Source organism: Ursus arctos, unplaced genomic scaffold (genome assembly GCF_023065955.2).
Source record: "Ursus arctos isolate Adak ecotype North America unplaced genomic scaffold, UrsArc2.0 scaffold_30, whole genome shotgun sequence".
NCBI lineage: Eukaryota > Metazoa > Chordata > Mammalia > Carnivora > Ursidae > Ursus > Ursus arctos.
This window is the reverse complement of record NW_026622986.1, coordinates 8,862,523-8,888,899: the sequence shown is the minus strand read 5'-3', so window position 1 is coordinate 8,888,899 and position 26,377 is coordinate 8,862,523. Positions and strand designations below refer to the sequence as shown.

The 26,377-nt window shown below is 36.9% G+C and overlaps 1 pseudogene; it reads left to right on the top strand.

Annotated features, from left to right (window-relative positions):
• The first annotated feature begins 416 nt into the window (after nt 1–416).
• The window catches only part of LOC113244215 (E3 UFM1-protein ligase 1-like), a 41,428-nt pseudogene continuing 15,467 nt past the window's right edge, over nt 417–26,377 (top strand).

Here is a 26,377-nt window from a genome sequence, read left to right as displayed (position 1 = left end):
ATTTGGTAATGGGTAAATTACTTTCTCCCCCCAACCCCCACCACACACACATTTTGTCCGTGGTTTTAAATGTGTTAGGATATAAAAACAGTATCAAGAAGAATTTAAGAGCTCGGCTTCCATTCAAATCTTTAAACTTCTTCTAAAAGAAAAATTCAAAATTAATACATGATGTTGTAGGCAGAATTCTGTTGTGGCTCCCAGGATTCTCACCCCCTGGAGTATACACCCTTTATAAACCTGTGTCCTTGAGTGTGATCAGAGCTGTGAATAGGATGGAATAGTCACTCTCTTGGTTGGGTTGCATTAAATGCCAAAGGTGATGGTTGCATCATGCCTGTGATTATGTTATATGATCTAAGATCCTTTAGCCCACTAGAGAGGGATTCCTGCTGGCTTTGAAGAAGTAAGCCGCTATGTTGTGGAGGGCCACATGGCTGGGGCCTAAGAATGACTTTGGAGAGCAGAAAGCTATCCCTACCAACAACCAGCAAGAAATCGGGTACCTCAGCTCCAGACAAGAAGAGACTGTGAGATAATGAATGAATAAGCATTTAAGAGGACCCCCCCCCCCCAAGCCTCAGGGGAGACCACATCCTGGCCAACACCTTGATTTTATTGAGCCTTCTGAGACCCTGAGCAGAAAACCAGTTAAATCAGTCTCTGACCCCAGAGACTGTGAGCCACAGAAACAGAGAAAATAAATACATTGTTCTAAACTGCTAAATTGGTGGTCATCTGTTAATACAGTAACAGAAAATTAATACATTTGGGGAAATCTCTCTCTCTCTCTCTCTCTCTCTCTCTCTCTCTCTCTCTCTCTCTCTCGTGTGTGTGTGTGTGTGTGTGTGTGTGTGTGTGTGTGTGAAAGTTAAATCATTATCTTACATTGTAAATATCTGTGTTCAGGACCAGCAGTGAAAGGATGAAGATTGAATAGGTGGACTCATCAATAAACAAAGGTTACTAGATATGGTAGGCGGCAACGGCCCCAACTGTGTCTACATTCTTATCTCCAAAAACTGATTATGTTCCTTTAGGTGGTAAAGGGACTTTGCTGATGTGCTTAAGTTAAAGGTCTTGAGATGGGAAGATAATTCTGGATTATCTGGGTGGGCCTAATATAATCACAAGATTGGCCCAATATAATCACTTCTACAGGGAGACAGAAGGGCCAGAGGGAGGGAAGATGTGATGATGCAATCAGAGGTATTTGAAGATGATAGACTGCTGGCTTTGAAGATGGAGGGAGGGGTCATGAGCCAAGGAGTGTAGGTAGCTGCTAGAAGCTGGAAAAGACAAACAGATTTTCTTCTAGAGCCTCCACAAGGAATGCAGCCCTGCTGATACCCTGATTTTAGGACTTCTGACCTCCACAACTGTGCTGTTTTAAGCCAGTAAATTTGCAGTAATTTGTTCAGCAATAGGAAAATAATACACAAGTTATCTGAGAAACACTTCTTAACGTGGGAGAAACCAAAACAGTGATTTATAGAACACACTCCTATCCAGAAGGAAGGACACCTCAAAGATAGAAACTTTCCCTAACATGCTTGTAGAAACAAGTGAATGTATGCATCCATGAAAGAACAGAATGATACATATACATAATAAACACTCAACAAAATTCTTAAAAATTGAAATAGAATTTTTAAAACTCAACATAAGGGTTGGTAGAATTAAGGAAATTGCCAAGAAAGATTAAAAAAAAATAGAAAAGAAAGAAAAGGTAAGAAAATTAAAGGAGCAAAAGCAGTAGGTCCGAAACCTGAAGAGTAGAACTTCCGTTGAGAGGGAAAAGAGAGGGGAAAAAATCGTTAAGAAAATTTGCCAAGTTGAAGGATATGAGTTTTTAGGTTGAAGCTGCTTGCTGAGTGACCAGCAAAATGGATAAATAAACTCATCCTAAAGCACATTATCATAAACTTTGATGGAAGCAATTAGAAGATCCTACAGAGAAATGGAGGGAGTGAAGAAAAGGAAAGATCAGTACAAAAAAAAATATCTACAAAGCTATGTTATCAGGAATAAAAATAGCTTTGATCTTTTTAACAGCAATAAGGGAAACAAGGTAATAGCCAATGCCTTCCAAAGTCTGATGGAAAAGGAATTATGACCCGAAGTTCTGTGCCTAGCCAAGCTGTCCTATAAATACTGTTCGGGCAATTTTACAGAAGTGTCCTTTCTCACAGTACCCCTGAAGAATGTCTTCCATAACATGAGGGAGCAAACCAAGAAAGAGAACAGGATTCAGGAAAAGAATGAAAACAGGAGAAAATTGAAGAGCATACCTAGAATGATTTTGGGGAAGGTCCAAGAAATGCCCCAAAGCACAATCCTTAGAACTCTTTTCTGTCAACAAGTATTCAAGGTGAAATTTTCAATCTTTTTTTTTTAATTTGAAGTACAATTTCCATATAAAACACTGCACACATCTTTAGTGTAAAATTTTGTAAGTTTTGATATAGACACGTACCCATCACCAAAATCAAGATACTGGATATATATATCATTTCCAAATTTCCGTGTTGCATCCTTGCAATCCCTTCCTCTTGTCCGTCGTCCCCCCCCTCCCCCGCCCCAGCACCTTTGTTCCATTCCCAACCTGGTCTCCAGGCAACCACTTCCTGCTTTCTATCCCTGGAGATATTTGCAAGTAGAAATTATATAAATGGGAAATTACAGTATGTACTCATCATCTTTTAATCTGCACTTTTTTTTCAAGTATACAATATGTTTTTATTTACAATACCCTATAAAAATGTAAATTTAGAAACTTTAATTTTTATTAATTAGAACCAAACAAAAAAAGATAAAGCACAGAAAGGAAGAAATAATAGTCAAGTATTCACTTGATCAGTTGTGAGGAGAAGGGAGGAAAGGCACATGGTGGAAACAGTCAGTAGGGAAGGGCAGAGGGAGGCTAGGTCATGTCACCGGGAACAGCTGGCGGGGCCGGGGCTCCAGAATGGGGGGAGACAGAGATGGAGAGCAAGGACAGCTGGTTATAATGGAGGACTTGACTGTTGTACAAGACATGTCTGTGCAAAATGTTGATTCTCTTTAAATATCATAACCTGTCCCCTCACTAACATTCGAAAGGGTGAGAAGAGCAAAAAGTGTATCAGACAGTCATGTGAGATTGACGCTGATTTAATTTTCTGGAGGGCTGTAATCTCTAATCTGCACATTTTTTTGAGATTCATCATATTTTTACATTTATTACCTGTTCAGTTTTTTAAAATTACTGAATAGTATTCCATTTTATGAACTTTTTAGGTCATTTCCAGTTTTTGGCTATTATAAATAAAGCTGTTATGAACATTCCATGTACAAGTCTTTCTTTGAACATATGCTTTCTTTTCTCTTGGGCAAATACCTAAAAGTAGAATTGTTGGGTCATATGGTCAATGTCTATTTGGCTTTATAAGAAACTGGCAAAATTATTTTCCAAAGCAGTTGTATATTACTTTCTCATATATGTATTGGTTCCACTTCCTTCTCATCCCCACCAACACTTAGTATAGTCAGGCTTTCTAATTTCAGCCACTCTAATGGTCACCTGGTATTGGTAAGATGGACCCCCAGCTAAAGTTTGGTTGGGATTTCAAGACTGATGATGCCATACACAGACCAATGAGGTATGAAAAGGTTTATCACATAATAAGACTTTCTGAGGAGACCAGGGCAGCCTTCCTAAGCTGCTTTGAAATTAGCTTGAGAGAGCAAGAAAGGGAGAGTGGCTTGGGGGTTTAGTGGAGGTTAAGGGGTGGCATTGGGTTGAAGGTTTCTATAGATGAGCTGTGGTTGTGTGGCTTAAACTTCCCTCTGGCACTAATGGGGAGCACCTGTTTTGTTGGTGTTTGTTTTGTTTTTTTAAAGATTTTTTATTTATTTATTCGACAGAGATAGAGACAGCCAGCGAGAGAGGGAACACAAGCAGGGGGAGTGGGAGAGGAAGAAGCAGGCTCACAGCAGAAGAGCCTGATGTGGGGCTTGATCCCAGATCACCGGGATCACACCCTGAGCCGAAGGCAGACGCTTAACCGCTGTGCCACCCAGGTGCCCCGGTGTTTTTGTTTTTAAATCTGCTTTCCCAGTTGTGGGGCAGAAAGGGAAGAGGAGAAGATGGGCTTGAAAGCTGATGTTAGCAATCAAACATCAAAATTGGGGTCAGGTATTTTATTACGAACGATCATGTAGCAGGGTCTTATTTTGGTGTTAGTTTGTATTTTCCTGGTAACTAATGATGTTTAACATGAGCTTACGTGCCATGAGCTTATGTGCCATATTTATATTAAAAAAAACTTGGTAAGGAATTTGAATGTACAGTTAGATTTTATGCTTGAAGTTGTACGCATAATCGCTGGTGAAGTTCCTTTAATACGACCTCTTTATTTTCTTCTTTTTAAACAGTTTTTTTCTTTACAACTCCTTTTATTCCCCCCTTCAGCTTTATTGAGATATATTTGACAAATAGAAATTATATATACTTAAGGTGTACAATTTGGTGTTTTGATAAGCATATACATTGCAAAATAATCACCACAATCAAGCTAATTAACTATCCACACCCTCACATAGTTACTATTTCCTCCCTCCCTTCCTCCCTTCCTTCCTTCTTTCCTTCCTTCTGTTTTCTTTCTTTCTTTCTCTTTCTTTCTTTCCTTCGTTCTTTTTCTCGTCTTTTCTTTTCTTTTCTTTTCTTTTCTTTTCTTTTCTTTTCTTTCCTTCTTTCCTTCTTTCCATCCTTCCTCTTTTGTGGTGAGGATATTTAAGATCTGTTCTTTCAGCAGATTTCAAGCTTACCGCTCAGTGTTAATTATAGCCCCATTGATGTACGCTGTATCTTCAAAACTTACTGATCTTGCATAACCAAAACTTTGCACCCCTTGAACATCTCCCCATTTTCTCCTCCCTCCAGCTCTTGAGAACCACCATTGTTGTTGTTGTTGTTGTTACTCTTCTGTTTTGTTTTCCTCCAAGATTGCTTTGGCTATCCAGAGTCTTTTGTGGTTTCATGTGAATTTTAGGATTTTTTTTCTATTTCTGTAAAGAGTGGCATTGGCATTTTGAAAGGAATTGCATTGAGTCTTTAGATAACTTAGAGTACTATGGACATCTTAATAATATTCTTTCAATCCAAGAACATAGGATATCTTCTATTTATCTGTGTCTTCCTTAATTTCCTTCATCAGTGTTTTATAATTTTCAGTGCACAAGTCTCTCACCTCTTTAAGGTTATCTCTAAGTATTTTATTATTTTTGTTGCTATTGTAATGTGATTGCTTTCTTAATTTTCTTTTCAGACAATTTATTGCTTGTATATTGAAATCTGACTGATTTCGGAGTGTTGATTTTGTAGTCCACAAATTTACTGAATTGCTTTGTTCGTTCTAACAGTTTTTGTCATTGTTGTTATTTTTTTTTCAAAGATTTTGTTTATTTTTAGAGGGAGAGAGAGCAAGTGAGCGTGGGGGGAAGGGCAGAGGAAGAGGGAGAGAGAGAATCTCAATCAGACTCCGCACTGAGTGCGGAGCCGAGGAAGGGCTCAGTCTAACTACCCTGAGGTCATGACCTGAGCTGAAACCAAGAGTCAGATGCCTAACCAACTGAGCCACCCAGGAGCCCGTGTTATTGTTATTATTGTTGTCTTTAGGGTTTCCTACATCTATGATCATATCATCTGCAAACATAATTTTACTTCTTTTTAGGGTCAGATATCTTTCTTTTTCTTGTCTAATTGGTCTGGCTAGGACTTCCAGTGGCATGAAGTAGTAAGAGAGGATATCTTTGCCTTGTACCAGGTCTTAGAGGAAGAGCTTTGAGTTTTTCCACATTGATTATATTCACTGTGGGATTTTCATATATGGCTTTATTGTGTTCAGGTGAAGTCCTTATATACCTATTTTGTTGAGAGTTTTTATGATGAATCGATGTTGAATTTTGTCAAATACTTTGTCTGTTGAGATGATTGTGTAGCCTTTTTCTGTGGTATATCTCATTTACTGATTTGCATATGTTGAACCAATCTTGAATCCCAGGCATAAATCCCATTTGGTCATCGTATATGATCCTTTTTTTTTTTTTAAGATTTTATTTATTTACTCGACAGAGATAGAGACAGCCAGCGAGAGACGGAACACAAGCAGGGGGAGTGGGAGAGGAAGAAGCAGGCTCCTAGCGGAGGAGCCTGATGCGGGGCTCGATCCCAGAACGCCGGGATCACGCCCTGAGCCGAAGGCAGACGCCCAACCGCTGTGCCACCCAGGCGCCCCTCGTATATGATCCTTTTAATGTACTATTGAATTTGGTTTGCTAGTATTTTATTAAGGATTTTTGTATCTATGTTCATCAGGGATATTGGCCTGTAGTTTTCTTGTGATTTTTTGTTTGACTTTAGTGTCAGGTTGATGCTGGCTTTATAACATGAGCTGGGTGTTCTCTTCTTCTATATCTTGGAAGAATTGAAGAAGGATTGGTATTAATTCTTCTTTGACTATCTGTAGAATTCACATGTGAAACCATCCGGTCCTAGACTTTTCTTTTTTGGGAGGTTTTTTGACTACTGATTCAATTTCCTTATTTGTTATTGGCCTTTTCAGGCTTTCTTATTTCTTCTTGGTTCTTGGGTCATTTTTGATAGGTCGTATATGTCTAGGAATATATCCATTTCTTCTAGATTATCTAATTGGTTGGAATATAATTGTTTATAATAGTCCTTTATGATCATGTTTTCCCCTGAGGCATCTATTATAACGTCTCCTCTTTCATTTCTGATCTTATTTGCGTCTTCTCTTTTTTTCTTACTTACCTAGCTAAAAGATCGTTGATTTTATTTTTTCAAAAAAGAAATTCTTATTTTTGTTATTTTTTTCTATTGTTTTTCCATTCTCTTTTGGTTTATTTTTGCTCAAAGGTTTATGATTTCCTTTCTTCTAATTTTGGGCTTAGATTGTTGTTCTTTTTCTAGTTCCTTGAGGTATAGGGTTAGATAATTTATTCAAGATATTTCTTTTTTACTGTAGGCATTTATTGCTATGTAATTTCCTCTTAATACTGCATTTGTTGTACACCCCAGATTTTGGTATATTGTGCTTTCATTTGCATCGGTCTTGGGATACATTTAAAATTCCTTTTTAATTACCTCTGATCTAATGGTTGTTTGAGAGTATGTTGTTTAGTTTCCACATATTTTTAAATTTTTCTATTTTCTTAATTTCTAGTTTTATTAAACTGTGGTCAGAAAATATACTTGGAATGATTTTGATGTTCTTAAATTTGTTAAAACTTGTTTTGTGACCTAACATGTGATCTGTCCTGGAGAATGTTCTTTGTGCACTTGAGAAGACTGTGTGTTCTGTTGGTTTGGGGTAGAAAGTTCTGTATATATCTCTTAGGTCTGTTGGTCTATAATGTTATTCAAGTCAACTGTTTAATCAATTGATTTTCTGTGTGGATGTTTTCTTCATTATTGAAAGTAGGTGATTGTAGTTGCCTTCTGTTACTGTGTGGTTGTTCATTTCTCCCTTCAGATCTTTCAATATTTGCTATATGGATTTAGGAGCTCGTGTGTGTGTGTGTGTGTGTGTGTGTGTGTGTGTGTGTGTTTTATCTTCTTATTGAATTGGCCCTTTTTGTCCCTAGACAGTTTTTGACTGTCTATTTTGTCTAATACAAATACTGCAACCCCTGCTTTCTTTTGGTTACTATCACATAGGATATCTTAAGCCACCTCTTCACATCGAAATGTGTCCTTAAATCTGAAGTGAGTCTCTGATAGCATAGCAATGGATCTTTTTTTGTTTGTGTCTTTTTTATCCATTGTTTTCTGCTGAAGAGTTTAATCTATTTACATTCAAAGGAATTCTTGTTAGGTAGAAACTTACTATTGCCATTTTATTAATTGTTTTCTGTCTGTTTTAGAGAGGATTTGTTCCTCTCTTCCTCTCTTGCTAGCTTCCTTTGTTGTTTGAAGATATTTTGTGTGTGTGGTGATTTGCTTTGATTCTTTTCTCTGTATCTTTTGTGTATATATTATAGGGTTTTTTTTTCTTAGTGGTTACCTCAAGATTTGCATAAAAATCTTGTCATTATAACCATCCACTTTAAGTTTTTTACAAACACACTACACTTTTACTCTCCTCCCCACACATTTTGTGTTCTTCTACTCAGAGGTTGCTTCTTTTTATGTTGTGTATTCATTAATATATTTTTATCCTTTAATTTTTATATTTGGGTTAAAAGTAATTTACATAGTTTCATTACACAGTTATTCAGTATTTGTTCATGTAATTACCTTACCAGTGAGATTTACGCTTTCATATGCTTTTGCATTGCTCTAGTGTGTTTTTACTTCAATTTGAAGACCTCTCTTAAGCATTTCTTGTAAGGCAGTTCTAATGGTGACAAAGTTCCTCAGTTTTTTTGCCTTGGGCAAGACTTAATGTCTTCTTCATTTTTAAAAGATGACTTTGCCAAGTACTCTGAATATATCTTCCTCCCCTCTCCTGGCCTGCAAAATTTCTGTTGAGAGACCTGCTGATAGTCTTTTGGAGGCAGGGATCCTTTATATGTGATGAGCCATTTCTTTTCTCGCTGCTTTTAACATTCTTTGTCTTTGACTTTTGACAGTTTAATTACAATGTGTTTCATTGCAGACCTCTTTGTGTTCAAACTATTTGGCATCTTTTGGGCTTATTGAATCTGGATGTCTGTTTTCTTCCCCAGATTTGGGGCTTTTTTTGGGGGGGGGTGTCATTATTTCTATAATAAGCAGCTGCCCTTTTTCTGCCTTCTCATTGTGAGAAGGGAATTATTCCCATAATTTGTATATTGTTCTTCTTACTTATGTCTGATAAATCCCAGAGCCTTTCTTTCCTCTTTTAATTTTTTTTCCTCCTCTTACTGGATAATTTCAAATATGTCCTTGAGTTCACAGATTCTCTCTTCTGTTTGATTCACTCTGCTGTTGAAGAGCTCTGTTGCATTTTTGTTTCATTCATCTCTACAATTTCTGTTTAGTTCCTTTTTAGGACTTCTCTCTCTTTGCTGAACTTATTTTGTTCATGTATTTGTTTTCCTGATTTCATTCAATTGTCTTTCCATGTACCCTTGTAGCTCACTGAGCTTCTTTAAATCAATTATTTTGAATTCTTTGTCAGGCAATCTATTTCTCTAGGGTCAGTTACTGGAAATTTATTGTATTCATTTGGTGACATCATGTTTCCTTTTCATGTTTTTTCATGTTTCTGTAGCCTTGTGTTGGTGTCTGTACTTTTGAAGTAACAGTCACCTCTTTCAGACTTTATGGACTGGCTTTGGTAAGGAAAAGACTACCTGCAAGTGAGCATGAGGGTGCTTGCTAGGTGGTGTGCATGACAGTGCTGGGTCCAGGACTGGGTCTGAAGACACTGCTTCTAGGAGTGCATGAGGGCACCAGCTCTGGGGCGGGGGGAGGGGGGGTGGTCTGTTTCAGGGTTAAGTGCAGTGGTTCCAGGTCCACAGTGTGTGTATGAAGCACCAGAGCTGAGGGATGGGGTATGACATCTCTGACTTTGAGGAGGCATAGCAGTGTCTCCGGCCCTGGGTTCAGGAGCGCAGTAGTGGTTCTGGCTCTGAGTAGCTCTGTCAGCTGGGGTCAACATCAGTAAAGACTGAGGGATTACTGGACAATGAAGATTTCAGGCATCTATAGCAACAGCAAGGGCTGCCAGGGTCCTCAGTGGCCAAGGCTGCTTGAGTTCTCCTGTTCTCCTTTGCCCCTGTGGAAGAAAGTCATGGATGAGGGAATCTCTTGGTGCCGAGTTATTCTGGCTTGGAAGATGAAGTGGCCAGGTAAAATGCTTCCCACTCTTTAATATGCAGCCATCCTGTGTTTTTGTGTTTCACTGGGTTACTAACAGTTTCTTAATTATACTCCAGAGCCCTCCCAGATCTTCATTAATCTGTGAGTAGTTGTTTGTTAAATGATTGTTTTTGTGAGGAGTTTGGGTTGGACCTCCTAGTCCACCATGTTGCTGATACCCGATTTGTATCTTCTTTATTCTTATTATTACATAAAATATACTTAGTTTATCTTTATATATGTCTTATATTTATATATATTCTTTATTTAAGTGTTTGGCCAAATATTTTACAATTAAAAAATTAAGTTCTTTACTTTTTAAAAAATTGGGGTATAATTGACCTATAACATTATATGAGTTTCAAGTGTACAACACAATGATTTGATATTTGTATATATTGCAAAATGATCGCTACAGTAAGTCTAGTCAACATCTGTCACCAAACATATTTACAATTTTTTTTTCTGTGATGAGAACTTTTAGGGTCTACTCTTAGAAACCTTCAACCTTTTGTTTTCTTATTATTGAGTTTTAACTATTTTATTTTTGTGTTCTGGATACAAGTCCTTTATCAGATATATGAACTGCTGATATTTTCTCCCATTCTGTACCTTATGTTTGCATTATTGTAACAGTATCTTTTTTTATGTTACATTAGTTTCAGGTGTAGAACATAGTGTCTTGACAACTCTATATGTTGCACCACAAATGTAGTAACCATCTGTCCTTTCACCCGACAGTGTTATGACATTACCACTGACTGTATTCCCTGTGCTGTGCATTTTATCTCCATGAGGTATTTCCCATTCACCCATTTTGCCCATCTCTCCACTGCCCTTCTCTCTGGCAACAACAAATTTGTTCTCTGTATTTATGAATCTGTTTCTGTTTTTGTTTGTTTTGTTTTTTAATAAGTGAAATCGTGGTATTTGTCTTTCTCTGTCTCACTTATTTCTCTTAGTATAATACCCTCTAGGTCCATCCATGTTGTTGCAAATGGCAAGCTCCCATTCTTTTTTGTGGCTAATATCCATTGTGTGTGTGTGTGTTTGTCTACACACACCACGTATTTTCAATCCATTCATCTATTAATGGACACGGGTTGCTTCCGTATCTTGGCTATTGTTGGTAATGCTGCGATAAACATAGGAGTGCATATATCTTTTTGATTTAGTGTTTCTGTTTTCTTTGGGTAAATATCCAGTAGAGGAATCACTGGATCATATGATATTTCTATTTTTAATTTTTGAGGAAACTCCATACTATTTTCTATAGTGGTTAAACCAGTTTACAATCCTAGCAACAATGCACAAGGGTTTTCTTTTCTCCACATCTTTACCAACACTTGTTATCTCTCGTCTTCTCGATCATAGTCATATTTAGAGGTGTGAGGTGAGCTCATTGTGGTTTTGATTTGCATTTCCCAAATGAAGTTAGTGATGTTGAGCATTTTTCAGGTATATGTTGGCCATTTGGATGTCTTATTTGGAAAAATGTCTATTTAGTCCCTTCGCCCATCCTTTTAATTGGATTTTTTATATTTTTGTTATTGAAATAGAAGAGTTCTTTATAAATTTTGGATATTAACCCCTTATCTGATACATGGTTTGCAAATATTTTCTTCCTTTTTGTAGGTTACCTTTTCATTTTATAGATTGTCTCTTTTGCAGTGCAGAAGCTTTTAAATTTGATGCAATCTCACTTTGTTAATTTTTTTCTGTCCCTGTTGCCTGTGTTCTTGGTTTCTCATCCAAAAAAGTCATTGCCAAGACCAGTGTCAAGGATCTTCTTCCTCATGTTTTCTTCTAGGAGTTTAGTTTCAAGTTTTATGTTTAAGTCTTTGATTCATTTTGAGTTAATTTTTGTGAATGGTGATGGTGGGAGTCTAATTTCGTTTTTCTGTATGTGGTTTTCCACGTTTCCCTGCACCATTTGTTGAAGGGGCTACTCTTTCTTCACTAGTGTACTTGGTTCCCTTATCAATATTAGTTGACTATATATGTAGGGGTTTAATTCTGCACTCTGTATTTGGTTCCATTGGTCTGTCTGTTTTTATGCCAGAACCATAATGTTTTAATTATTATAGCTTTGTAGTACAGTTTGAAATCAGGAAGTATGATGTTTCTGGGTGTTCTTGTTTTTGTTTTTTTTCTTATGATTGTTTTTGCTCTTTGGGGTCTTTTGTGCTTCCATATGAATTTTAGGATTTTTCTTCTCTGAAAATTGCCATTGGGATTTTTATAGGGATTGTACTGAATCTGTAGTTGGCTCTGGCTGGCATGGACATTTTAACAATATTAATTTTTCTAGTCCACGAACACAAGATGTCCTTGCATTTGTTTTGTCTTCTTCAGTTTCTTTCAGTAAAGTGTTACAGTTTTCATTCTACAGATACATCACTTCCTTGGTTAAATTTATTCCTAGATATTTTATTGTTTTGATTCCGTTGTTCATGGAATATCTTTTTCTATTTTTTCACTTTGAGTCTAAATGCTTCCTTAATTCTGAAGTGTGTCTCTTATAGCTAGTAGTAGATGGTTGGGTCTTATTTTCTTAAAATACATCCAGCCACTTTGTGTCCTTTGATTAGTGAATTCAATCCATTTACATTTAGAGAAATTATTGATATATAAGCACTTACAAATGCCATTTTATTAACTGCTTTCTGGGTGTTTTATATTTCCATTGTTTCTTTTTTTCTGTTTCTGCCCACCTTTTTCAATTGTTTTTCCATGGCGGTATACTGTTTCCTCTTTCTTTGTCTTTTGTGGATCTACTCGAAGTTTTTGTTTTATGGTTACCATGGAATTTACATTAAACATCTTACAAGACAGTCCATTTTAGGCTGATAACAACTTATCTTCAGTCACCTATAAAGGCTTCACCCTTTTATTCCTCGCTTTTGTATTTATGATGTCACAATTTACCTCTTTTTATGTTGTGTTTTTGTTAATAATTTATAGTAGCTATAGTTAATTTTACTACTCTTTTTCTTTAATATTTAAACTACAGTTGAGTGGTTAATATACTATCCTATTATAGAATTACATTTTTTTAAAGTCTGACTGTATATTTCTCACCTTTACCAGTGTGTTGTGTACTTTCATGTGTTTTCTCCATGTTGTTGCAAATAGCAAGATTTCATTCTTTTTTATGGATAAGTAATATTCCATTGTGTATGTATATATATACACACATATATATATACATATATACACATATATATACATATATACATATATATACATATATACACATGTATATATATGTGTGTATATATATACACACACATATATATACATATACATATATATACATATACATATATATACACATGTATATATATGTGTGTATATATATACACACACGTGTATATATATATATATATACATATGTGTGTGTGTATATATATATATATATATATATATACACACACACACACACACACACATTTTCTTAGCCATTCATTTATGGATGGACACTTGAGTTGCTTCTATTATTTGGCTATTGTAAATAATGCTACAATAACCATAGAGGTTCCTGTATCTTTTAAATTAGTGCTTTTGTATTCTTTGGGTAAATACCCAGTAGTAAAATTGCTGGATCATGTGGCATTTCTGTTTTTAATTATTTGAGGAAACTTCATACTGTTTTTTGTAGTGGCTGCACCAGTTTGCATTTTCAGCAACAGTGCACGAGGTTCCTTTTTCTCCACATCCTCTCCAGCACTTGTTGTTTCTTGTGTTTTAGATTTTAACATTCTGACAGATATGAGGTGATATCTCATTGTGGTTTTGATTTGCATTTCCCTGATGATGAGGGATGTTGAACATCTTTTCATGTGTGTGTTGGCCATCTGGATGTCTCCTTTGGAGAAATGTCTGTTCATGTCTTCTGCCCATTTTTATTTAGTTAGTTATTTAGTTATTTATTTTTTTAAAGATTTTTTATTTATTTATTTGACAGAGATAGAGACAGCCAGTGAGAGAGGGAACACAAGCAGGGGGAGTGGGAGAGGAAAAAGCAGGCTCATAGCAGAGGAGTCTGATGTGGGGCTCGATCCCATAATGCTGGGATCACACCCTGAGCCGAAGGCAGACGCTTAACCGCTGTGCCACCCAGGTGCCCCCTCTGCCCATTTTTAAATTCAATTATTATTATTATTATTTTTTGGTATTGAGTTTTATGTTCTTTATATATTTTTGGATACTAACCCTTTATCAGATATGACATTTGCAAATATCTTCTGCCATTAAATAGGTTGTCTTTTAGTTTTGATGATTGTTTCCTTTGGTGTGCAGAAGTTTTTATTTTGATGAAGTTCTAATAGTTTATTTTTACGTTTGTTTCCCTTGTCTCAGGAAACATATCTAGATAAATGTTGCTACAGCTGGTGTCAGAGAAATTACTGCCTGTGCCCTCTTCTAGGATTTTTATGGTTTTAGGTCTCACATTTAGGTATTTAATCAATTTTTAGTTTATTTTTGTGTATGGTGTAAGAAAGGGCCCAGTTTCATTCTGTTGCATGTAGCTGTCCAGTTCTCCAACATGATTTGTTGAAGAGACTGCCTTTTCCCCATTTTATATTCTTGCCTCCTTTATCAAAATATAATTGACCATATAATCATGGGTTTATTTCTGGGCTTTCTAGTCTTTTGCATTGATATATGTGTTTATTTTTGTGCCAGTACCATACTGTTTTGATTACTACAGCTTTGTAATATATCTTAATATCCAACTTGCTCATGGTGAATGATTTTTGAAGTGTATTCTTAGATTTGGTTTGCTAATATTTTGTTGAGGACTTTTACATCTATGTTCATCAGAGATACTGGCCTGTAGGTTTTGGGTATTTTTTGTAGTGTCTTTATCTGGTTTTGATATCAGACCAACCTCATAGAATGAATTTGGAAGCTTTCCTTCTTCTTCCATTTTTGGAATAGTTTGAGAAGACTAGGTGTTAACTCTTCTTTAAATGTTTGATAAAATTCACCCGTGAAGCCATCTGGTCCTGGACTTTTGTTTGTCACGAGTTTTCTGATTATTGATTTAGTTTAATTGCTGGTAATCAGTCTGTTCAAATTTTCTAATTCTTCCTGATTCAGTTTTGGGAGGTTATATATTTCTAGGAATTTATTTGTTTCTTCGAGTTTGTCCAATTTGTTGCCATACAATTTTTCATAATATTCTCTTATAATCCTTTGTGTTTCTGTAGTATTGGTTGTCATTTCTTCTCTTTCATTTCTGATTTTTTTGAGTCTCTCTCTCCCTCTTTTTGATGAGTCTGACCAAATATTTATCAATTTTATTGATCTTTTTAAAGAACCACCTCCTGGTTCCATTGATCTGTTCTATTGTTTTTTTAGTTTTTATTTCATTTATTTCTGCTCTAGTCTTTATTATTTCATTCTTTCTACTGGTTTTGGGTTTTGGTTGTTCTTTTCCTGGCTCCCTTAGGTATAAGATTAGGTTATTTGAGATTTTTCTTGCTTCTTGAGGTAGGCCTGTATTGCTATAAAATTCCCTGTTCGAACAGCTTTTGCTGCATCCAAAGGATTTTGGACTGTTGTGTTTTCCTTTTTCATTTTCTCCATGTGTTTTTGGATTTCCTCTTTGATTCTTGGTTGACCCATTCATTGTTTAGTAGCATGTTATTTGACCTTCATATATTTTGTATTCTTTCCAGATTTCTTCTTGTGGTTGATTTCTAGTTTCATAGGGTTGTGGTCATAAAAGATGAATGGTATGACTAACATCTTTTTGAACTTGTTGAGTCTTGTTTTGTGGCCTAATATGTGATCCATTCTGGAGAATGTCCTTGAAAAGAGTTCATATACTGCTGTTTTAGAATGAAATATTCTGAATATGTCTGTTAGCTCCATCTGGTGTAATGAGTTATTCAAAGCCACTGTTTCCTTGCTGGTTTTCTGTTTGGATGATCTATCTATTGATGTAAGTGGGGTGTTGTAGTTCCCTACTATTATTATATTACTATTGATTACTTACTTTATGTTTGTTATTAGCTGCTTTATGTATTTGGATGCTCCCATGTTGGGTGCACAAATATTTAGTATTGTTATATCGTCTTGTTGGATTGTTCCCTTTATGATTATATACTGTCCTTCTTTGTCTCTTGTTACTGTCTTTGTTTAAAGTCTAGTTTGTCTGGTAATATGTATTGCTACTCTAGCTTTCTTTTCACTTGCATTTGCATGGTAGTCCTTTTCTGTCCCTTCCCTTTCAATCTGCATGTGTGTTTAATTTCTGAAATGAGTCCCTTGTAGGCAACAAATAGATGGGTCTTGTTTTGTATCTATTCAGTCACTTTATATCTTTTGATGGGAGAATTTAGTCCATTTACATTCAAAATAATTATTGATAGGTATGTATTTATTGCCATTTTGTTACTTGTTTTATGGTTGTTCTAGCATTTCTTCTCTGTTCCTTTATTCTCTTGCTGTGTTCTGTCACAGTTTGCTGGCTTTCTTTAGTGATATACTTGGATTCCTTTCTCTTTATTCTTTGCATATCTATTAGTGGTTTTTGATTTGTGGGTCCCATTAGGTTTGTGTATAACATCTTCTGTATGTAACAGTCTGTATTAAGGTAATGGCTGCTTAAGTTAAAACCCATTCTTTTCTCCTCTCCCTCCACATTTTAGGTATATGGTGTCATATTTTACATCCTTTTATTTTATGAATCCCTTGACTTATTTTTATAAATATACTCTTTTTTTTTTAACTGCTTTTTACTGCTTTTGTGCTTTCTACTTTTCTTTACTCCTACTTATGGTCTTTCCTTTCCACTCAAAGAGTTCCCTTCAACATTTCTTATAGGGCTGGTTTAGTGGTGTGAACTCCTTTAATTGAGCTCCTTTATTTGTCTGGGAAACTCTTTATCTCTCCTTCTATTCTGAATGATAGTTTTACTGGTTAGAGTATTCTTGGCTTTAAATTTTTTCTCTTTCAGCATTTTGAATATATTATGGCACTCGCTTCTGGCCTGCAAAGTTTCTGCTGAAAAATCAGCTGATAGCTTTATGGGATTTCCCTTATATATAACTGTTTTCTCTTGCTGCTTTTAAAATTCTCTCTTTATCACTACTTTTTGCCATTTTAATTACTATGTTTCTTGTTGTGGGGTGCCTTGGTGTGGATTTTGTTAGGGGCTATCTGTGCCTCCTGTATCTAGATTTCTATTTCCTTCCCCAGTTTGGGCAGATATTTAGTTACTATTTCTTCAAATAAATTGTCCCCTTTTCTCTCTCTTCTCCTTCTGGGACCCCCTGTAATGTGAATGTTATTATGCTTGATGGTGTCACTGAGTTCCCTTAGTCTGTTTTCATTTATTATTATTATTATTATTTTTCACTCCCCTGCTCGACTTGAGTACTTTCCATTACTCTGTCCTCCAGGTCACTGGTTCTTCTGCTTTTCTAGTCTACTATTTATTCCATCTAGTGTATTTTTTAAAAAGATTTATTTATTTATTTATTTATTTATTTATTTATTTATTTATTTATTTATTTGACAGAGAGAGAGACAGCCAGTGAGAGGGGGAACACAAGCAGGGGGAGTGGGAGAGGAAGAAGCAGGCTCCCAGTGGAGCAGGGATCCCAATGCGGGGCTTGATCCCAGGACTCCGGGATCATGCCCTGAGCTGAAGGCAGATGCTTAATGACTGAGCCACCCAGGCGCCCCATCATCTAGTGTATTTTTAATTTCAGTTATTGAGTTCTTCATCTTTTATTTTTTTAATGTTTTCTAGTTCTTTATTGAGGGTCTCACTGAGATCTCCACTCTTTTCTCAAGTCTAGTCAGTATCTTTATGACCATTATTTTAAATTCTCTATCAAGTATATTACTTATTTCCATTTCATTTAGCTTTCTTACAATGATTTTTGTCCTGTTCCTTCATTTGGGGTATATTTCTCTGTCTCTTAAGTCCATCTAAATCTTTGTGTTTGTTTCTATGTGTTAGGAAAGTCAGCTATGTCTCCTGCTCTTGAAAGTAGTGGCTTTATGGAGAGTTCCTGTAGTGCCCTACAGTGGAATGTCCCCTTCACCAGAACTTGGTGCTTCAGGAGTGCCTCCTATGTGTGTAGTGTGTGCCCAGAGTGTGACTGAGCTACATTTGCCTTCAGTTCAGCCATCTGCAATGGCTCTCTTTGCCTGTTGTGGGCAGTGTTTGGTCCCTATGTAATTAGTGGGCCAGTCTGGGGCCACCTTGGGCTTGAGTTCTGTCAGACCAGGCATTTGCCAATGATGCAGTAGCACTAAACTGCAAGGCACTTTCCCTGTGTTATCCCTTGAGAAGCTTCCATTGTTGGGCAGGTCCTGCAGTCAGACCTGATATCTGCCCCCAGCCCACTGCTGGGGCCAAAGTTGGACTGGTGTGTGTGTTTATCTTCCCCTCTCCCTGGGGCAGGAGTCACGTTGGAGTGGTGCTGGCCCCTGTCAGGGCTACGTGCACACTGCCAGGCTTGTAACACTGCTTTGGATGGACTCCAGCCAAAGGCATATTGAAGGGGGGCAGGTTTGCAAGAGAATGTGGGGGTGGGGTATGGGCACTGGTGCATTGTGGGAGTGGACCTGTAGCCACCTGCTGAGGCAGGCATGGTTGGAGGGGGCAGATTTGCAGAAGCATGTAGGGATGGGTTGTACTATTGGCAAGCTAGGTGAAAGTGTTCCTTGTATCTAGGATGGGGAGTAGAGGAATGGAATAATACCCACCAGCCATTTTGTTCTTTAAGAAGTCTCCCAAAGATCCCTGTCCCACCAGCACACACTCTTAAGATTATTAAATAAATCTTCCCATATACCTCAGGTGCTTTTCAAACTGCTGCTTCTAATGCTGCATCTTAGTGGGGCTGTTTGTTGTGCTCTCTCTTCAAGGACAGGGACTCGGACTTCCCAGCTCTCTCAGAGCTGAACCCACTGATTTTTAAAGTTCCAGGTGTTAAGCCCCACTGATTATTAGACCTCTTTGGTTTTCAAAGGCAAATGTTATGAGGATTCGTCTTTCCCATGTGGGTCCCTTCTGTCTGGTGTGGGGTTGCTCCTCTCCCCTCTGTGAGCCTGCAGCATCCCTCCTTCCTGCAGACAGTCCCATGGGACTGTTTAGCTCCCTACGGCATCTCCACCCTTCCCACCCTCAGAGATGTGGCCTATTCTCTACATTTAGCTGTAGAGAATCTGTTCTGCCAGTCTTTAGGTTGTTTTCTGGGTTATTTACACTGATGTGGGTGTTATCTAGTTGTATTGGTGGGAGGAGGTGAGCTTAGAATCCTCCTACTCTGCCATCTTCACCGGAAGTCCCCTCAGCTGTTATTGCTTTAAATAGACTCTCTGCCCACTTCCCCGCTCTTCTCCTTCTGGAACGCAAATTATTATTATTTTGTCTTCCTGATGGAATCCCGTAGATCCGTAGGCTTTCTTTACTCTTTTAAAATATTAGTTTCCCTTTTTCTTCTATTTGTGTTATTTCAAAATTCCTATTCTCCAAGTCGTTTATTCTTTCTTCCTTCTGGTCTGCCTGCTACAGGCACTCTATTACTCTGTGTCATCTCATTAATTGAATTCTTCACTTCCAGAATTGCTGTTTGGTTCTTTCAAATAATTTCAATATCTTTTTAAGAATTCATTTTGTTAATATACTTTATTCCTGATTTCATTGGATAGTTTTTTTGGAGTTTTCTTATAGCTTGTTGATTTTCTTCATAACAACCTTAAAAAATAATTAAGATTATTTAATACATATACTTAAATTTATTTTTATTTTTTAATCTTAATTCCAGTATAGCTAACATACAGAGTTATACTAGTTTCAAGTGTACAATATAGTGATTCAGCACTTCCATACATCATTCAGTGCTCATCACCTATTTCACCCATGCCCCCTACCTACCTCCCCTTAATATTTTCCTTTTCTTTTTTTTCTTGTTATTTCACTTCTTGACCTTTATTTATTTTTAAAATTTTATTATGTTATGTTAGTCACCATACAGTACATCATTAGTTTTTGATGTAGTGTTCCATGATTCATTGTTTGCATATAATACCCAGTGCTCCATGTAATATGTGCCCTTCTTAATATCCATGACTGGACTAACCCATCCCCTCACCCCCCTGCCCCTCTGAAACCCTCAGTTTGTTTCCTGGAGTCTATAGTCTCCCGTGGTTCATCTCCCCCTCTGATTTCCCCCCTTCATTTTTCCCTTCCTTCTCCTACTGTCCTCCATGCTATTCCTTATGTTCCACATATAAGTGAAACCGTATGATAATTGTCTTTCTCTGCTTGACTTATTTCACTTAGCATAATCGCCTCCAGTTCCAGCCATGTTGATGCAAATGGTGACCCTTAATATTCTCTGAAAGCCACATTAAAAAGAGAAGAGAAAAATTAAATTTCAGTATATATCCATATACGTATTTTTAAAATAATTCAGTTTTTTGTTTCATTTTTACACAGCTATGCATCACATACATTGTAGGTGCTGGGAGATATAATGGTGACAAAAGCAACATGGCTTCTGCTGTCATAGAACTTAACAGTTTTTTGGAAGAAGATAGACATTAATTGAAGGTTTATAACAGAAAAAAAAAGTCCAAATGTCTAAGTGGGAGTGTTTCATTCAAGACCATAACAACTATTTTGAATTTTTTTTATCAGATCACAATATTTTTTTGAAAGATTTTATTTATTTGACAGAGAGAGAGACAGCCAGCGAGAGAGGGAACACAAGTAGGGGGAGTGGGAGAGGAAGAAGCAGGCTCCCAGCAGAGGAGCCTGATGTGGGACTCATTCCAGAACGCCGGGATCATGCCCTGAGCCAAAAGCAGACGCTTAACGACTGAGCCACACAGGCACCCCTGATCACAATATTTTGTGTCATTGAATTTGTTTGCTTGAGAATTATCATTTTATTTTTGTGATGCCATATTACCTTGATTTTTCATATTCTTTGTGGTTGTGTACTTATGCTTTTGCATTGGAAGTAACAGACACCTTTCAGTCTTTGCCCTTTTCCTTCAGCAGATAGAATGTCATGTTCTATGGTGTTGTCATTATCTGAGGGTTTTTTTTCTTTCTGTCTTCTCTGTCTCTGTGAAAGTGTATCTGCCTCACTTTTCTTGTTCCCTCTTGCGGATGAATTTTTAAGCCTTTATGTCTACTTTGGTTCTTATAATTCACCCTGCTGGATTTTGGAAGCCTCTCTTCTTTTCCATCAGGTGGCACTGTAGTTCAAGTTTGCGGTCTGCCCCTTGCTCACCAACCTCGGCCTGTTTTCTTAGCCAGCTCCCTGTGTACTGGACCTTGTTCTCCCAGGTGCACTCCTAATTATGCACAAAGAGCTGGTAACAGAGTGGGGGGAGGCATGGCTTTAGCACTTCATGCATTGGGGTGCCCTGGACCTAATAGAGAGATCTCCAGGGGTGGTACTCCCAGAGGCTTGTGGGTGGACTTTCTGCTGAGCACAATCTAAGACTGTTTGAAATTCACATCTGCCTCTTTCTCATTATGCTCTCTCCCCCCATTGTAGAGCTCCCACCTTAGTACTGTGGGTATTAATGGGGAGAAATGGGTTTCTTCAGCTGAACTATACCACCCAACTGGTATAGTTCAGCTGTCACTCACCAGTTTCCTATTTCCCTGTGGGAGAGGTTGCTTTCTGATAATTCAGTCTGTGTCAGTGTTTCCTTGAGAGAGGGGTGGCCCTGGGAAAATTTCTCTTACTATCTCCACTGCAACCAAATCTCTTCCCCTCCTCCCCTCCCCTCCCCTCTCCTTTCCTCTCCTTTCCTTTCCTTTCCTTTCCTTTCCCAGGGTGTCCTAGAGTCTTCCTTTGGGAAGGCCGGACTTCTGCAGATTCTGTCTCATGCATCAGTGCCTGTCCAGGATAGTTTTTGTCTTGACAGCAATGAGAGGGGTCTATACAATTTCACTGGCATCATGGTTCTGCAACACTTACAGAGATTTGTCTGTATCTTACAGGCTGGCTGTACTCAGGGGCAAGATTCCTAAAGAGTCTCTTGGGGTAAAGTACCAAAAATACCCACAAAAGTACTTTTGTTAGTGTATGGATGTTTAATTACTTAATTAAAAAGAGTGATAAAAAACAACATCTTACCCCACCATGTTGCTGACATCACTCCCTATACTATGTAACAGTATCTTTTGAAGAGAAGTTTTAAATTTGATGAAGTCCAATTTACAAATATTTCCTTTATGGATCATGCTTTTGGAATCATAGTTAAGTAATCTTTGCCTAATCCAAGGAAACAGATTTTCTCATTTGTTTTCTTTTACATGTTTTATTATTTTACATTTTAAATTTAGTTTATCTTTCATTTTGACTTAATTTTTATATATGGTATAGAGTATGGGTTGAAATTCATTGTTTTGCATACAGATATCCATCAAATTGACTTTGTACCTTTGTCAAAAATCAGGTGTCCATGAGTGACATTATTCCCGATCAACCATCATTAAAATGGTTGAGTAGGAAACTCCAAAATTCATCCCTTTCCTGAAACAGTGATTAAGCTAGAGAAAACTTTCAGAATCAACTTTTCTGGAAGTTTTCAATCTAACAAAAACTTTATACAATGTACTGAAGGATACATAATAAAGAAGGAAGCTGATAAATTTCATTAAGAGAGCTCTGTGACATTTCAATTCACCTGCTTACCATTTCTTAGTCTTTAGCTTGGCAGTGGCTATGAAAACACTAGTCTGCATTCTTAGTTTAGTTTCCTGATTCAGAGGGAGTAATATGGACCCTATTCACAAAGAGTTGTGTTATGTGTTTTGACTTGTTTGGTGACTCCCTGAAGAATCAACTCAAGGGCTTGGCTTTCATTCATTTTCCTCAGAGCTTTATTGAATCAAATAGTCTGGGAAGCATTTGTCAAAACACTGAATAGCAAATATACTAGCTACAGCTGCCTGGGGCAAGAGATAACAGTCAGGGCAAACAGTAGATATACTGAAAAATCCTGGGGGAAAGACTGGGAAAGGGGATATGTAGGGATGTAAGAGCTATGGAAAGCTCTGAGGTATGCAGAAAGTCACACACATGCACAGGACTGGAGGCTTGCTCATAAAAGACCTGAGAAGATCCTGAACTTCCATCTCTGGCTGACCTTTAGGCTCCATAGAGGCAGGAAATGAAGAGTTATATACAGTTGGCTAAGAACTAAAGGAGTGTCCAAGTGAAGCCAATCTGCAAATATTGGGAGATGATGAGGATAAGGATTTTGATTACTAAAATCACTTACAGGAATCTCTGGCAAGTCACTAGCTGACCAATAAGCTTATATAACAGAGACTAAAGTGGCCACTAATGACAAAGAATATAGTCTTTACAAAATTAGTTTAAAAAAGTCACTAAAGAAGCCAATAAAATCCTCCAAAAACCTGCAACAACAAATCATGGGGAGGAAGAAAGACCTGATTTCCAGTTACCACATTATAATATTCAAAGTGTCCATGTTCAAAAAAATTATGAAGCATGTAAAGAAACAAAATAGCACCCATTATTAGGAAGAAAAGAAATTAACAACAACTGTCCCCAGGGAAGCAGAAATTGTACTTACCAAAGACTTTAAATCATCTTATGCATGCTGAAAGAGATAAAGGAAATCATAGACAAAGAAGTAAAGATAACCAGGAGAAGTGTCTTACCAAGTAGAGAGTATTGAAGAGATAAAAACCATAAATAGGAGTCAAATAAATGGAGCTAAAAAATTATAACAATTAAAATAAAAATTCCCTAGAGGGGCATAACAATAGATTTGATCAGGCAGAAGAAAGGATCAGTGAACTTGAAGATGGGTCCGTTGAGATTATCCAGTCTGGAGAGCAGAAAAAACAAAAAATGAAGAAAAGGAGACAGTATCTGACTGCTTTGTGGAAACTTACCATGCTTGCCAATTACACATAATAGAAATCCAAAAAGGAGAGGAGAGAGAGAAAGGGGCACAAAGATTATGTGAAGAAATAATGAGTGAAAATTTCCTCAAACTGGTAAAAGATATGAATCTATGCATCCAAGAAGGTCAACAAACTTTGGGTAGGATAAACTCAAAGAGACTCACACCAGGACACATTACAATTAAACCAACAAAGCCCAAGAGAGTCTTGAAAGCACCAAGAAAAAAGTGACTTGTTGTGTAGATGGAATCCTCAATCAGGTTAACAGCTAATTTCTTATCAGAAACCAAGGAGACCCAGAGGTAGTGGATGATTAATTTGAAGAGTTGAAAGAAAAACCTGTCAAACAAGAATTCTATATCTGTCAAAACTATCCTTCAAAAATGAAGGAGAAATAGTACTTTCCTAGATAAACAGAAGCTCAAGTAGTCACCTGTAGACCTGCCCTACAAGAAATGCTAAGGGGAAATGTAAGGCTTAAATGGAAGGATACCAGACATAATTCAGAGCCATATGAAGAAATAAAGAACACCAATATAGATTAGCTACATGGGCAATAGAAAAGCCAGTGTTATTATATTTTTTGTTGTAATTCTGATTTTATTTTATATATGATTTGAGACAAATGCATAAAATAATAATTAGAAATCTATGTCGTGGGCACACAGTATTTAAAGATATAATTTGTGACAATTACAATATATAGGGGACAAAACTATATAAGAGCAGAGATTGAAGCTACTCTTCTACTATTGAAGCTAAACTGGTGTTAATTCAGACTGGATTGTTATATTTTTAAGATGTTAATTTTAAACTTCCGGAGAACCACTAAGAAAACAACTAAAAGGTATACAGAAAAGTAAGTAAGAATACAGTAAAAATTGTATCCTAGATAAAATAAACACAAAAGAAGGCAGTAATGGAGGAGTTGAAAAACAGATATGACATATAAAACAAATACCAAAATGGCAGAAGTAAGTACTTTATCAGTAATTGCTTTAAATGAAAATTAAAAGGCAGAGATGGCAGAATGAATTAAGAAACAAGATCCAACTATATGCTGTGTACCAACATCCTAAGTATTCTGCACTGCAAACTGTAGTGCCGTGACTCAGGAAGTCTTCATGTTTCTGTCTGACTTTCCTTTCTAGAACTTCAGCTGGAAACTCTCAAGGCAGTAAGCTGGGAAAAACTTAGGGCTCCCTTTTTTCCTTTCCCATCTCTCAGAGCTCACTTCTTTTTTCCTTTAGGTCTGAAATCATAAAAACTATTTTTTTTAATTGTTTTTGTTTTTCCCCATACAGTTTTCTGGTATTTTAGTTATTCTAAGTGGGAGAACAAGTCCTATCCCTGTTATTCCATCTTGTCTGCAAGCAGAAGCCATTATTAATTAAAATTTATTCATTTATAAAATTCACATAATAGGTTAGGGTTATAATTTTTTACCTATTAAATTTGAATTTTATTAGGAAACTTGGATTTTTATCAATTACTCTATAAACAAGACTAATATTGATAACCTTATAATTGTTCAAGGCAAAAGTATTTCTTTGGCCTTTAAAAAATCATTTTAATGGTGAGAAATATGTTAATTGAAAAGGCATTGCCATCTTTTTTTAGTATTGTATAAAACACAGTGCTTTAACTGATCTTAATGAATAAAGTCATTTTTTTTTCATTTTTTCTCTCTCTTTTTTTAAAGTAGGCTCCATGCCTAGCATGGAGCCCAACGCAGGGCTTAAACTCACAATCTTGAGATCAAGACCTGAGCTGAGATCAAGAATTGGATGCTTAACTGACTGAGCCACCAGGTGCCCCTGTCTTTTTTCTCCTTAAGAGTAAGAGGGAAAAAAATTAATTTGGATGTCTTGATAAGTATTCATTGCCAATAAGCTATTTCTCATGTCTCAAGAAAATACCTATTGTGTGTACTTGGCCGTTATGGACTTCTAACCCATATTAACAAGAGCAGTTATAGTTGGAAGGAAAGAAAGCTTCATCGGGCATTCTAATTACTGACCTGGAAACAGTACAGCTGGAAATGTGGTTCTAAGTTCATTTTAAAAAATAAAATGCTTTGCTCTAAAAGCATTAATTTCAGTAGCAGGAAATCCCCAAATTTGGACATTTTATATGTAATTTTAGGTTTAATCAAAATAATTTTGTGTGGGGCGCCTGGGTGGCACAGCGGTTAAGCGTCTGCCTTCAGCTCAGGGCATGATCCCAGCGTTCTGGGATCGAGTCCCACATCAGGCTCCTCCGCTATGAGCCTGCTTCTTCCTCTCCCACTCCCCCTGCTTGTGTTCCCTCTCTCACTGGCTGTCTCTGTCTCTGTCGAATAAATAAATAAAAATCTTTTAAAAAAAATAATTTTGTTCATCTATGTCTGTGCTGACCTCTCCCCCTGAGAGTTGCTTTAGATTAGAATACTCTGCTCATTTAGATGAAAGGAGGCTTTAGCCTTCAGTGATGGAAAAGTAGAAATTTGATGGCTCACTAACGTTGATATGAAAAAAGAATACAAAAAAAAGTCATATCTTTTTTTTTTTTCAATTCCTCCAAAACTGTTTTTTTTCCAGTATAAGTTACAGTTA